At 45.0% G+C, this 13,090-nt stretch overlaps 1 long non-coding RNA gene and 1 pseudogene across 1 annotated transcript; one reads left to right on the forward strand and one right to left on the reverse strand.

Annotated features, from left to right (window-relative positions):
• Positions 1 to 2,129: 2,129 nt before the first annotated feature.
• Positions 2,130 to 4,657, reverse strand: LOC115309085. Its single transcript, XR_006077907.1, has 3 exons — positions 4,573 to 4,657; positions 3,794 to 3,868; positions 2,130 to 2,197 (listed from the first exon to the last, which is right to left on the reverse strand). It is a non-coding gene; the product is annotated as an uncharacterized LOC115309085 (long non-coding RNA).
• A 1,638-nt stretch (positions 4,658 to 6,295) lies between these two features.
• The window catches only part of LOC120844308, a 35,447-nt pseudogene continuing 28,652 nt past the window's right edge, over positions 6,296 to 13,090 (forward strand).

Below are 13,090 nucleotides of genomic sequence, written 5' to 3' on the forward strand. Positions count from 1 at the left end.
AATGTGCAAGTTTGTTGACTGCAGCTGGATTTTAGCAGAACACCAACTGCTGAAGCATCGCAATCTGAGTCTGATTCAAAGTGTGTAAGTGAAACGGGGAAAATGAATGTCGAACAAAAAATGAGATAACATGTTATCACAGTTTGCCCAGTGCTTTGCAACACAAAAGATAATGCTACTTTTAGTTACATCTGTTCCTGCACTCCACACAGAGGCAGTTAAAACTTATGCATAAAAGAGTGTACCAGTTTTGTGAAAAGTGTGCCGTTAATCCTAGGCCTAATAGTGGATGCATAAAACAACTCTAGAAACGGAGGCAAGCCGATACTGCTGGTGATAATTTCTGGAATAGCCTCGACAAGAGAGCTCGGTTATATTTTACGGTGCATATGGGAGGCCCGTGATAGGTGCTTTTGTAGAAAACGTTCATGGCACTAAACCGCAGACTTGTCAGAAATTATGTGAAAAATATTCAAAACTTTGAGAAACGACTACTGGACTAGACACTGATAACAAATCGCATGGTGAAATATGTTCAATTCATTACTTGAAAAACTGAATATTCTTACATCCCTACAAAAAATGGTTTGATGAAATCGCAAAAGTTAATCTTGTCATGTGGAGTTGGAGCAATAAGTTTATCATTATTACCAAACCTGGTCCCAATCCTGCACTAGTCTGAGGGAACAACAGAGTCGCAGAGATTAGTCAGTGCCGCACAGAGAAAGACCGTTTGGTCCAGCACAGTCAAGTCTTCGTCTCGCAGCAGCAGCATGTCGAAGGATTGGGTTGCCTTCAGGATTGGGTACTTGTTTCTCACAAGTCCAATCACCCTTTCCACATGTACGCGAGCATTTGCAATTTTTCTCGTCCGCTCCACCTTCCAGGGGGCCAGTTGTGCCTGCCTCCTGGTAAAGGCAGGGAGGTGGAGGCGGGCACCACGCAGGCGAACAGACTCCGCGATCGTAAACCCCCTGTCTGCCAACACTGAGTCCCCTGGAACAAGGTTGACTAGTATGCCGCATGACTCAGTTACAGCCTTGTCAGTTGTTCTCCCGCACCAATCACGTGAAACAAAGGTTACTACACCTTGGGGTGCGATGTCTATCAGATATTTGACTGTGTTGTGGTGCTTGTACTGAGACCACGTCAATGAGCGTGGATTCATTGACGTGGCTCTGTCTATGAATAGTTCAAAACAATCTATTACAACGACGACATCCACGCCAAACGACATTCGGAACCCCATAGGCATTGTTTCCTGAAGTTCTTTCTTCGAGGGCCAGGAGATGAAGGGCTGGAGACACTGGTACAGAGCGTCCAGCCAACGGTGAACAATTCTCGAGATAGTAGATTCCGAGACATAAAACCTTGAAGGAAAGCAAAAAAAAAATGTTTGTAAACCTAAATGAAAGAAGTTCTGTTTTTCCCGTCCCCGTCGTCTGTTTCATGCTTTCACGTATTAGTATTTATTTTATGTTCCCTGCAGTGCAAGCATCTTATATTTGATGACTAAGAACATTCAACCGGAAACATCAAAATAATTGAGGCATGATCTTGGAACATGAGGAATTGAGAGATCCCATTATGGTTTATTCTGACTGCTGCACATTTTGGCTTGGCAACTCACTTAGTCAATGGTATTGCAAAAAATGTGAATGCCCAGTTGAAATACTGAATTCACTTTCGAAACCAGACATTTTTGCCTACATCCAAAGAAACAACCATCAAGAAGCAGCTCTCGGCAGAGTTACGTAATTAAGTTATATGACATGCAGTAGTCGTTTAAATTATGCAGCGCCTTTTCCTGCCTCCTCTGTAGGTCCCACTATGCAAGAAACTATCCAAATCCCCATATGTATAAGGTGACAAATCTTTCCTTACCGGTAAGCAAGGTCCAGCATTTGTGCGTTGAGACGGAGACGTAAGAACAGCACCATCATTTCTTCAAACTGGCTCAGGCAATTGAGGGGTGTGTGTGACAGGGAGCCCTTCGCCAGGTCAAACACCGCCTAGAGCACTTCGATGTTGGGGAGGCCTGTGTAAAACTGAACCAGCCCCTGGTTTTGTTTTAATGCCTCCTCATCCAGCTTATGTGCGGAAAGGTTGACCATTAGCGCGTGGATCTCGGCCGTCTGCACAAGGCTAGTAGATTCGATTGCTTCAATTCGCCCAAAAGTGAGATCGGTCTGCACTCCTGAAAAAAAAATATACAAAGAAAGAATTCGAGCCAGGCAATACATATTTAAAAGTGCACACAAACTAAAATATACAAATCTCGTTCAACAATGAGTTGAGCATGATGGATAATAACAGTAAATGATAATTGCATGTTTGTATCTGGAATGACTGGCTATATTTTTCGTTCCAAGCGGTGCACTCGAGCAAGCGCTCAAAGAAGCGAACGGAGAGTGTGATGCGTCATGGGATATTCGCCGCAAACAAAAGCACACGCAAAAAAAAAAAAAAAAGATTTCCCGCATTTGTGATTAGCAAGGCTGGCGGGGTTATGAGCTTTGACGTTGTTAGCGTTGTGGTGGCGTCAACAGTGTCAACGCGTTGCAACCGAGCCGTTCAAAGTACCCGTGGGGTGACAAGCGTTTCACGTGCGAGACCAGTCGTGCGCGTCGTGTTTGTGTGGCCCACTCCAATGGTGCTTCAGGAGGATTTCCTTGGGAACATAAACTTGAACAACACGAGTGAGGTCGAGGGCACCGACACCGTCCTCCCTGTATTCATTTCAGAAAGCGAGCAGCAGGCGTCGGACCCTTGTCGGAAACGACAAACGTGCGAGCCAGATCCACAGGGCACGAAGTTTCTCGTTGTTCGGAAACTTGTTTATTGGCATAATGCTGTTGATCAGTCGTTACCACAGTTCTCAGCCATGCAGAAGCGCGGCGACATCTCAACAAGTCCATCATGGCAACTTGTTGGCTTCTTTCGCAAAAGGGCAAAGAGCATGGGCAGGGACTTCGCAATCGTGTGCAGGCCGAGGTAACTTGCAACAGTTGAACATACTTCCAAAGAGTGGCGCTGCTTCAATGTTTAGTGCGGCTATGTAACGGTTCCTCCTACATCATGACTACACAGCAAGATTCCCAACGTTGCTAGATGACCTCCCAACTAAACTTCACAAGCATCCACACGGTGCACATTGAAAGATTGTTCAATTAGCTTTAAATTAAGTTTTCTCACGCCTTCCAACGAAAGACTGCTGTTTTTGAGGTTATGGTGCAACATGCAACACATTTAAGCTAGAAAATGAGAGCTGGAATTTCGTTTCCGTACCCCTTTAAACTACCTTTATCTAATTAGTTCTTAGTTTTAAAAATAAAAATTTTACATAACAAGTTTGATTACGTGATTTTAGCTTAATTAGCGAGAGAAACGATGGAAAAAGCTTGACAGTTTGCTGGCTGTGGCACGTAGACACAAACATTCCAATGTGAAGAATTCGAAGACAAAAATGTCCCTGTCTCTATACTAGAAGTGCTGACCAGGATTATTCTATGACTAGATTTACTCCAGAGGTTGACACGAAATGCAAGATTCGGTCACTTATCCTAACCTTTCCGGATCTCGGCTCAAAGAAAAGTTTGTACCATCACCACTTAAAATCAATATTATCACAAGAATGCTGCGATATTTCGGGCAGATCAGGTGACAACACAACAAGAATTTGCTCGTGACATCACCCGACAAAGAGCCGCATGCTGAGATCACTACAGCTTCCCGGCCGGCGTAACGAGCCAGACCATTTTTTAAATTTTGCGGATCGCTAAAATCAATTTACCTGCACTGCAGCTGGCTGTGTCGACAGAACTCGTTCCTGGTTGACTGTATGAGTGAGTTTCGAGGACTGCCACACCTGCATAAAACATTAATTTGTTAGCCCTGCACTTTTAGGTTAGTACATGTATTCATGCCAACAACGAGTTGTCTCCTAAACACTGCAACTCTGTTTTTAGATTTACTTTGGTAGAAACTATGCCTGGTTCATTCTTTCCTTAGGCTAGAATGATAGCCGGTCACGTGTGATCACGGCTCCAGAAGTAAATTCAATGATGATTCAAAAGATTGAATGATTCGACGGGGAAGACTACATTAACAGCTGGAATGTGAAGAGTAACCACACAGCTATGTCAGTTATGAGGTCAAGAAATCAATCTCATTCTCAGGATGGGTAATGGTGCAGAAGCACTAGTGTCAATCGTGTTCACGGTGAAAGGTTCAACTTGTCTTTCTTATTCAGGGGTGCGGTCAAGGAGGCGTAGAGGTTCATTCGACGGATAGGTTAAACGAAACATGTGGGCCGACATCTCGTACGATCTCACATCACATCACAACAACACGACAAGAGTGATGCAACAGTTTGGGCAGATGCGCTTGGTTAAAAGCAACAATACGACTAGAATGCTGTGACATTTCGTACAGATCTGGCGACAACACGACGAGAATTTGGTCGTAACACCACTTGAGAAAAAGTTGCATGCTGAGATCACCACAGCTTTCTGGCCTGTGTAACGAGTCAGACCTTTTTTTAAATTTTGCGGATCGCTAAATTCAATTTACCTGCACTGCAGCTGGCTGTGTCGACAGAACTCGTTCCTGGTTGGCTGCACGAGTCAGGTTCGAGGACTGGCACGCCTGCATAAAACATTAATTTATTATAATGCAATTAAATGCAAGGTTAGTACATGTATTCATGCCATAAACGAGTCGTTTCCTAAACACTGCAACTTTGTTTTTAGATTTACTTTGGTAGAAACTATGCCTGGTTCATTCTTTCCTTAGGCTGGAATGATAGCCGGTCACGTGTGATCACAGCTCCAGAAGTAAATTCAATGATGATTCAAAAGATTGAATGACTCGACGGGGAAGACGACATTAACAGCTGGAATGTGAAGAGTAACCACGCAGCTATGTCAGTTATGAGGTCAAGAAATCAATTTCATTCTTAGGATGGTAATGGTGCAGAAGCACTAGTGGCAATCGTGTTCACGGTGAAAGATTCAACTTGTCTTTCTTATTCAGGGGTAAGGTCAAGGAGGCGTAGAGGTTCATTCGACGGACAGGTTGACCAAAACATGTAGGCCGACATCTCGGGCAATCTCACATCACATCACAACAACACGACAAGAGTGATGCATCAGTTTGGGCGGATGCCCTTGGTTAAAAGCAACAATACAACAAAAATGCTGTGACATTTCGTGCAGATCCGGCGACAACACAACGAGAATTTGGTTGTGACATGTCTCGACAGAGAGTCGCATGGAAGGACGGCAGGCAACTGACGACAATTCGAATTCTATATTTTAGCGCGAAGGAGCAGAGTTATTCAAAGAGGACACATAATACCATTTCGGTCTCGTGTCTTTCCAAACCGTGCTTTTTGGTGTCTGGCTTTACGCCAATTGTACCTGCGTCAAACATGCACTTGGGATGAGCACTTCACACTCAAGACCAATAATTCACTAAGCTCTGCTAAATATTCTCACAACTAATGATGGAGAGATCTTTTTACCTGTGCATTTTATTAGCATACTTCTTCTTGTGTCCAAGAGACAAGCTGGGAGCCCAGTCCGGATAGTCAACGTCGAAGAGGTCGGATGGTTTGCCTAAGGATTTTAATGGTGCGTTTCACCAAATCAGGAAACAATAGGCAGGAAAGCATGACTGAGACAGCAAGATATCGATTGTATTTGGCACGGACCACGAATAACCCGGAAGAGCTGGCACCGGTGCTCGGCGCTCACTCGGATTTCCTTCATCCAAACATAATCACACGTCTAGTATCATAGCGCGAACAAGCCGCCGTCGGTTTTGCCTCATTTTTCCGAAGTATTCAATAAAAACGGCAGGAGCAATAGAAAGTGCTCATATGGGTCTTTAACTTGGGCAGCAACACCTGTGTTGGTCTAAATCATGTCTCAGCAAAACGCCAAAAAACGCCGATGTCGTGTTCGCGATATGTACAATTACACGCGGAGACCGGCGTTCGCGCACAGACCTGAGTACGGGGAAACTCTACCTGCTATGCTTTTGAAGTGAATCAAAACACTTACCAGTCACAAAATGAGCTCCGAAAACGCGGTGGTGTGAGGCCGCGTCTTTCATGTCGGATCTGTTGATCCTTGAGAGCCATTCCCGTCGCCTTGCCGCCGATAGTTTTGTGGTGTTCGGACACTCGGACAGTCGGAGAGCCGGGAATCGAAAGAATCCCACCGGTGGTGTGTTTTCGTCATTATTTTTCTTCCTGGATTCATTATTGCAGCGAAATACTGCGCAGTTCACCATGGCCTACTGGTACGATGCGTGCAACGGCGCCTGGACCTGCCCAACCAAGATGTCAGCCGCCACTCACAGCCCGGCTCTGACGTCACACGTGTGACGTATGTGCAAGGAGCGTATATTTGACTTCGCTAGGGCAAAACGTCCAGGTTTTCTTTTGTTTCTTTTCTTTTTATCGTCAGTCCGTCACCTATTTCTCTCGCGAACACTGTCTGTAAGTGAACATTAATAATCACAGAACAGTACAGGAAACGAATAACGAGCTGGATTACCTCTCAAGATGCCAACAAAGTGTCCGCCAACGTAGAGTGCCTTTATGAACGCAACCTACTTGAAGAAGGTGCGACCACTGCCGTGGATTTTATGTAGGTTCTCTTTGTTATCCATTCACTCATTCGGGTATCCCAAGTTCGTTTATAGTGGACTCCCCCTATAGAAAATATGTATTGTAGTTAAACGATGCATCTAAGGTGCGCCGTAGGACGCGATATTTAGCACTGTCACTATTGGCGAGGCCCTCTTACCCGTTTTTCTCCCACACACCGCGGTGTTTACCGAACACAAGGTCTGTGCACATGTGCACAGGCCTTGTGGGGATGTACATGTCATCGTTTTTAATAGAGCGCAGCGCACAGTGTAATGTAGAAATACCAGCAATTAGTGAAGTGACATTAAGTCCCGGATTGCTCCTAAAAGCAGTCATCGGAGGATGTGAGCTTGACCAACTTGGGCTTTTGTGCGGAGCTTGGCACCGTGCATGCTGCATTGTTCATGCAGGCCGTAGTAGTAACAAAAAAACTACCCCCCCCCCCCCCCCCCCCGGAGACCACGGACTCCAGCCGAACGCTAACGCCGCGTTCGGTTAAGTCAGTCGAGCGCTGAGTGATTGTATTTGTTGTCCCCATCCATGTAGTTCTAAAGTTAGGCGCTTGGGGCGCCATGGTTTCATCTTCTGATTCTTCTCCCCGATAGGTAAAGCGACCTCTTTCTTGTTGTCCCCGGGAACGCTTTGTAACATCAGTGATATTGCCATGCGCGTTACCCAGCGAACGCGTGCCGGATGGTTACCACGCTTGGCTCTCCCGCGGAGGCTCCGGGTCCGATACCAAAAAGCGGACTCCTCTTTTATTTATTCTTTCATCTTGTAAATCACGTAAGTTCGAGAACCTTGTCGTCTGATTGAGTTACGACTGTTCTACGCGCCGAATTTTCTACACCGAATGATCCAGAAACCAGCGCGTTTACAAAAGGTCTTCCGAGTGGCGGTCCGCAGTCAGACTCGCCCCAGCGCTCGATCCTGCTGTTTCGCCGACACCGACGCTTGCGACGCCAGCCATTCTCTATTCTGTTTTGGGCACAAGTTCGCCCCATTAAACGTTTCGTTTCTTCAGTTATTCGCCGCCTCATCATTTGTCATTCGTAACAATATCCTGCTCCTTATAGTTGGACCGCTTGAAATAGCCCTACAATACTTTTTTTTTCGTTTTTTGCTGTTGCGTGATAATAAACCATTCTGGTAACCCAGATTTGCGCAGCTGTATATTTGTCGTTGTCACTGACGTCGATACAAATTACGCAATGTACATTTCTGAGTATTTGTACTCTACTCAAGATACATTACAGCGAAAGCAACTTGAGTAATATTTTAAATACTTTATGAAGCAGGTATTTAGTGACTTAACTTCAATACTTTTATCGAGTACTTTCTCCGACACTGGGTTAAGGCATATCTCCGAATTCCAAAGGAGTTTATGGTTATCCCGGAAACATCTGTCACTACCTCATTCGCTCTGTATGAACATATTCGTCTTTTGGTTTAAGAAGATCCACACAGACCTTTCAGATGTTCATTCATAAAGGTATTGTTCACCTGCTTTTTATCTTTACCTACGTGGATTAACTCTTGACTGCAAGCGAATCACCCGAAGAGCACATCTTCCCCAGGCATGTCAGCCTGCGCTTCAGCAACTCCTGATTACGGGCTCACCGCTAATTGGTAAAGTGCACCATTGGTGCGACTGTCTATGATTTTTGGGGGTACCGCATGACACTCGCTGGAATTGTGCATTTCTAATTGAAGGTGTAACTACCCTATTGGAAAGACCATTTTGAAAATCTAACTGGTCAGACTGGTATTTGGACTGATCTAACTGGTATTTAGACCGCTCAGACTGATCTAACAGGAAATCAAACTGGTGAAACTGGTAGCCAGACTGGTCTAACTGGTAACCATATTGACCTACCCGGTCACCAGATTGGCCGAACTGGCCACCAGATTGGCCGAACTGGTCACCAATTTGGCCGAACTGGTCACCAGACTGGCCGAACTGGTCCAACTGGTAACCAGAATGACAAAAATGGTCACCCAGATTGGCCTACCCGGTCAAACTGGTCACCAGTTTGACTCCTCTTTCTCACTTTATTTATTGGCTTTCTCACTTTGATTTATTGGCTTTCAAATAATTACGGCATGATCGAGCGTTTACTTTTTACTAAGAGATTCATCCCCTGAGTCGTTCAAAATACTCTCAGAGGTATGACATTGCTGGAAAAAAATCAACATGCTGGGAATCTGTTTTATTGCCTAGGCGGTCACCGAGAAATTCCGTACGCTCAAGACGACCAGTATAAAAGAAGGAAACCAAGAGCTCGGAAGCAATGATCGGGTTAGTGTGCCGTTGTATTGATGTTTGTATGTGCTGTGTATGTGTATGCGCTCAATGTATGTTCCGCCGATGTTTGTAGTAGGCGTCTTGTGTCTACATTTGTGTATAATAAAGATTTCCGAAGCAGAGTGGCGGCGTAAACAAATGAAAACATTTTTTTGTTGAACCAGCGTGACAAGTTCAACCAGTATGACCAGTTCAACCGCCATGACCAGTCAACCAGTGTGAACAGTTCGAACCACCTTGACCAGTTCAACCATTATGAAACTGGTCAAACTGGAGCAATAACCAAGTTTGAAACTGGTACCAGTTTGAACTGGTCTTTCCAATAGGGTAATTCGAAACTCTCCACAGCCAACTTCTCTGCGCAAAGTGCGGGATATTCTGGGGCTAATCAGCATTCACTGGTGCTTCATCTCACATTGTGCAAAAATTATCAAACGTATCAGACCTTCTCCACACTTTGAATAAGTATTCGAAAAAACTACAATCGCGGTGGACGCGTTGACCATGGTCAATCATGTCATAGCCGACTCCACATATTTCATTACGATAGTCACCAATGCGTGTCATGTGCGACTTGCCAGATATTTCCATGGGGGCATAATGAAGCAGAACTAATGAAATTAAAATAAGTGGTTCCAGCTTGTGTTTTTTTCAGCAAGGCACAATACAGGACGTTAAAACGTGAGTTGTTCGCAGTTTGCGCGACCACATTTCGTATGACACTTGGGGAACTTTATTCCACCGAGGTCACCGAGGTCACCAAGGTTACGTGACCCCGGTGGCGTCACGTGACATCCGTGAGGTCACGTGACCCCCTGAGGTCGCGAGGGTCACGTGACCTAATGGTTACGCCGACGCCGCTCGGAGGGAGGAGTAGTAGGCAGGATGAGGAGGTGAGGAAGGGGGAGGAGGGGTATACGCTTTTTGAGTAGCCTTCTCTCCTCCTCCTCAAGAGCTGCGCTCTAATTCAGTGTTGCAGGGAGTTTTAAGCGGCTTTCATTTTTTTATTACACAGCATATCTACCCCATGTCACCCGAACAATAAACATGCGAGCAGACGCACTCTCTTTCATCGGCAGTGTCCCTCGTATCTAGTTGCTATTTTTGGAAAAAATTAACTTTGGCCCAACAGGAAAGCACTGAGTTTCAAACTGTACGGTTGTCCTCTACTCTGCTGCTGTAACTTGCCACATTTATAGTTGCCAATTTCAAGACTACCTGCGATATGCCAGATGGAAAACCTTGCGATTCATATCTCAACGATTTTGACGACATAAATTTTCTGGACATCCGCGGTCTTAACCATCCGTGCCGCAGTATACAACGCAACGCCTCGTTACGTCATGGTAAATTTTGTGGAGCATAAGAGCTGACATCCGCCTTTGAACCAAATCATGTTGGAAGTTCAAACTTTCCATATAAGTCGACCCATGAGGGCACCGCTGCACGTAGTTAGACAACCAGATGCAACATTTGGTTATGATGAATTGATAGAGTGTTTTAACATTGACGTGGTTGGCCCTCCGAATCGTTGAAGCGTTTTTTTTTATAGTTTTGCATGCGTAAATTGATTCCCGCAATGGTCAATAAAAATTGGCTTGTGTGTGCGTTTATACAGCCTGCAAGTTTGTCTTCCTCAACGCGCGAGTAGTGTCCCAGCTGTGGATGAGAAATCGCAAATTACAGAAAAAGAAATAAATTGCATAAACAAAACGAAATGTAGAAAACAATGAGAAAAAAATTGTAAAGAAATCTTTTATTCACCGACATTACAAGAAACACCGGCTCCTCGTCTCCACATAAATTGTGTGGTTTGGTTGCCTCTTTACCATCAGGACCGACAGTGGCCGACATTTTTCCATTCAATTTTGCACGGCCCGCAACAATCTCTTAGGCGTACGTCACATAAAGATCGGATCGTACCACTGTCTAGCACATATAGCGGTTTAAAGACTGAATCCATCAGTAAATATAGGAATGAGTAAAAAAGTTATTCTCACGCATTAGTTCCTACAATCTTCTTCGGAATTCGTGGTACTCTTTGATTGCAGAGTGGCGTTATTGACACGTCAGCACAGCTCGTCTTCGATACCAAGCTTGGATTGCCTGAATAATTTCTTACTTGCATGCCATCTCCATCTGGTAACATCTCGTCATACCATCAAAACATAAGAACTTAATTTGTAAAATCTTGACCACCTGCTCTCCCTCAAACTAACAGACCGTATAGCATATATTCATCGGTGACGACCTGCATACCTGCCCACAAGTATTCGTGAGAAGGGACGTAGTGAGAACACCTCTCCCGCTCCAGTTTTGGGAACCGTGTAAAGTTATTTCCCAAAGAAAAAATACCTGTACGGTCAGCATGAACGGACGTCACCATATCGTCACGCCCGATCAAGTCAAACCAGCCTAAGTTATCCCTTGGATATATTTATAATATTTTCAATTCCACCACCACCAGCAACCCAAGTCGACGGAACCTTCGATCCACGCTGGTCCGACAACACCTTTACGAAGAGCAGAACCACACATTTTGCTCCCCGCAACTAGAAAGGGGGGGGGGGGGGGGAGGGAGGCTTTGTAGAGCAACGGCTGTCGTAGCCTGTTGAGATGTCGCCGCCAGCAGACTCAATGAGTTTAAGGCAGAACAATGGGAGCGCTGCAGTATCAAGCCCAGTAGCCTCGCCAGCTCTTAAGAACCGCTGTCCTCGTGCGCCGATACAATAATATCAAAAATAGAGTTTCTCCAGCTTAGTGCTTTGTGACATAAAAATGGAGGTGCAGTGAACCAGAATTTAGGGGTAGTAGAAAAAGCGTCGGTAGCGCCCCATCGCCAGTGTGAAGTCACAATGTTGAGGGCCGCGGGTGGAGGTGTTGTCGAAATACGGAGGACATGATATGTGATATTGATTTATATTTATCTGAGCTCTAGAGCGCACGTTTTTGAATGGTGTCTGTGGTGTCTATGGTCGTTTCTGCGATTTTTTTGTTTATGTAAATTTCTTGGAGTTATGATTATTCGTAGGCCGGAGGTTTCTCGCCAACCAATGGAAACGAAGACAAAGAAGACGGATGCGCACTGCTACGCATTAGCATGCATGACAGGATACCTCGGTTTTCTTTCAACTGAATGGGCACACGTTATCGCTTTTCGGCGTGCCGAAAGACGATGTTTGACGCAAGCAGTGGGAAAGAAATATGAACCGTAAGGACAAGCCCCTACCCGAATCATAACCGGCATGTGAGCTGGCAGAGATGCTCCTGAATAGAGCGCCAGCGCCACCAGGTATGTTTAACAGGAAGCGCCTCAAGTGGAGGCCTCCGCTCTTTCTACGACCGCTATTCTAGTTCACTGCAGTAGAGGTGGGGCGAGCAATCGCTTCTCCCAGCGGCCAAGAGTGGTTTCACACTTCATGCCTCATGTATTCTCATCACCATGGTAAAATGTGTAAACTGGAAGCACTGCGATGATGCCAAACACCATTTAACTCGTTTGAAATTGTATTCCGAATACCACAAAGCAAGGAACAAAAAAAAAACATTGAAGAGTTTATGTTTCAATACGTGGTTAAACACTATCCGTACATAGACGGAACCTCTAATATTAATTAGCATTTTTATCTAGCCGTGATGTGCAAGGTGGTGCTTCATCCACATACCTATTGTGCTGCGATTTCTGGACATTGATGGTGGGACCGCTTCCGCCCGTGCAATAGCCATGTAGGTCATCCTTAGAACTCCATAACTGAACGATGGGCTTAACTTCCAAAATAATTAACTGGTGTTTCAAAAACTGCCGACAAGGTACCCAGATATCCCAAGAACATTTCGTGGTCTATTTAGTGCATCCATATCCTAGACCCCACAAGATGTCCTTGAATGGAGAAACACAGGAATGTAAATCACAATACCACCTTTAGTGCAGGACTGGTTAACGCGATAATTAGGCCAATGAAAGCTATTATACTGGCGACTATCTATAGAATCACTTAATACCTTGGGCTCAACCTCGGAGAGCCTTTTTGTGTTAGGGAGACCTTCATGCATTGAATTTATATCCTGGTTGACCAGGATGTAAGTAGGGTATTTAAACAGTGCACGAAAAGCGATAAATGAATTCT

The sequence above is a fragment of the Ixodes scapularis genome, unplaced genomic scaffold (assembly GCF_016920785.2).
Source record: "Ixodes scapularis isolate PalLabHiFi unplaced genomic scaffold, ASM1692078v2 PGA_scaffold2__306_contigs__length_199485367, whole genome shotgun sequence".
NCBI classification, from domain to species: domain Eukaryota; kingdom Metazoa; phylum Arthropoda; class Arachnida; order Ixodida; family Ixodidae; genus Ixodes; species Ixodes scapularis.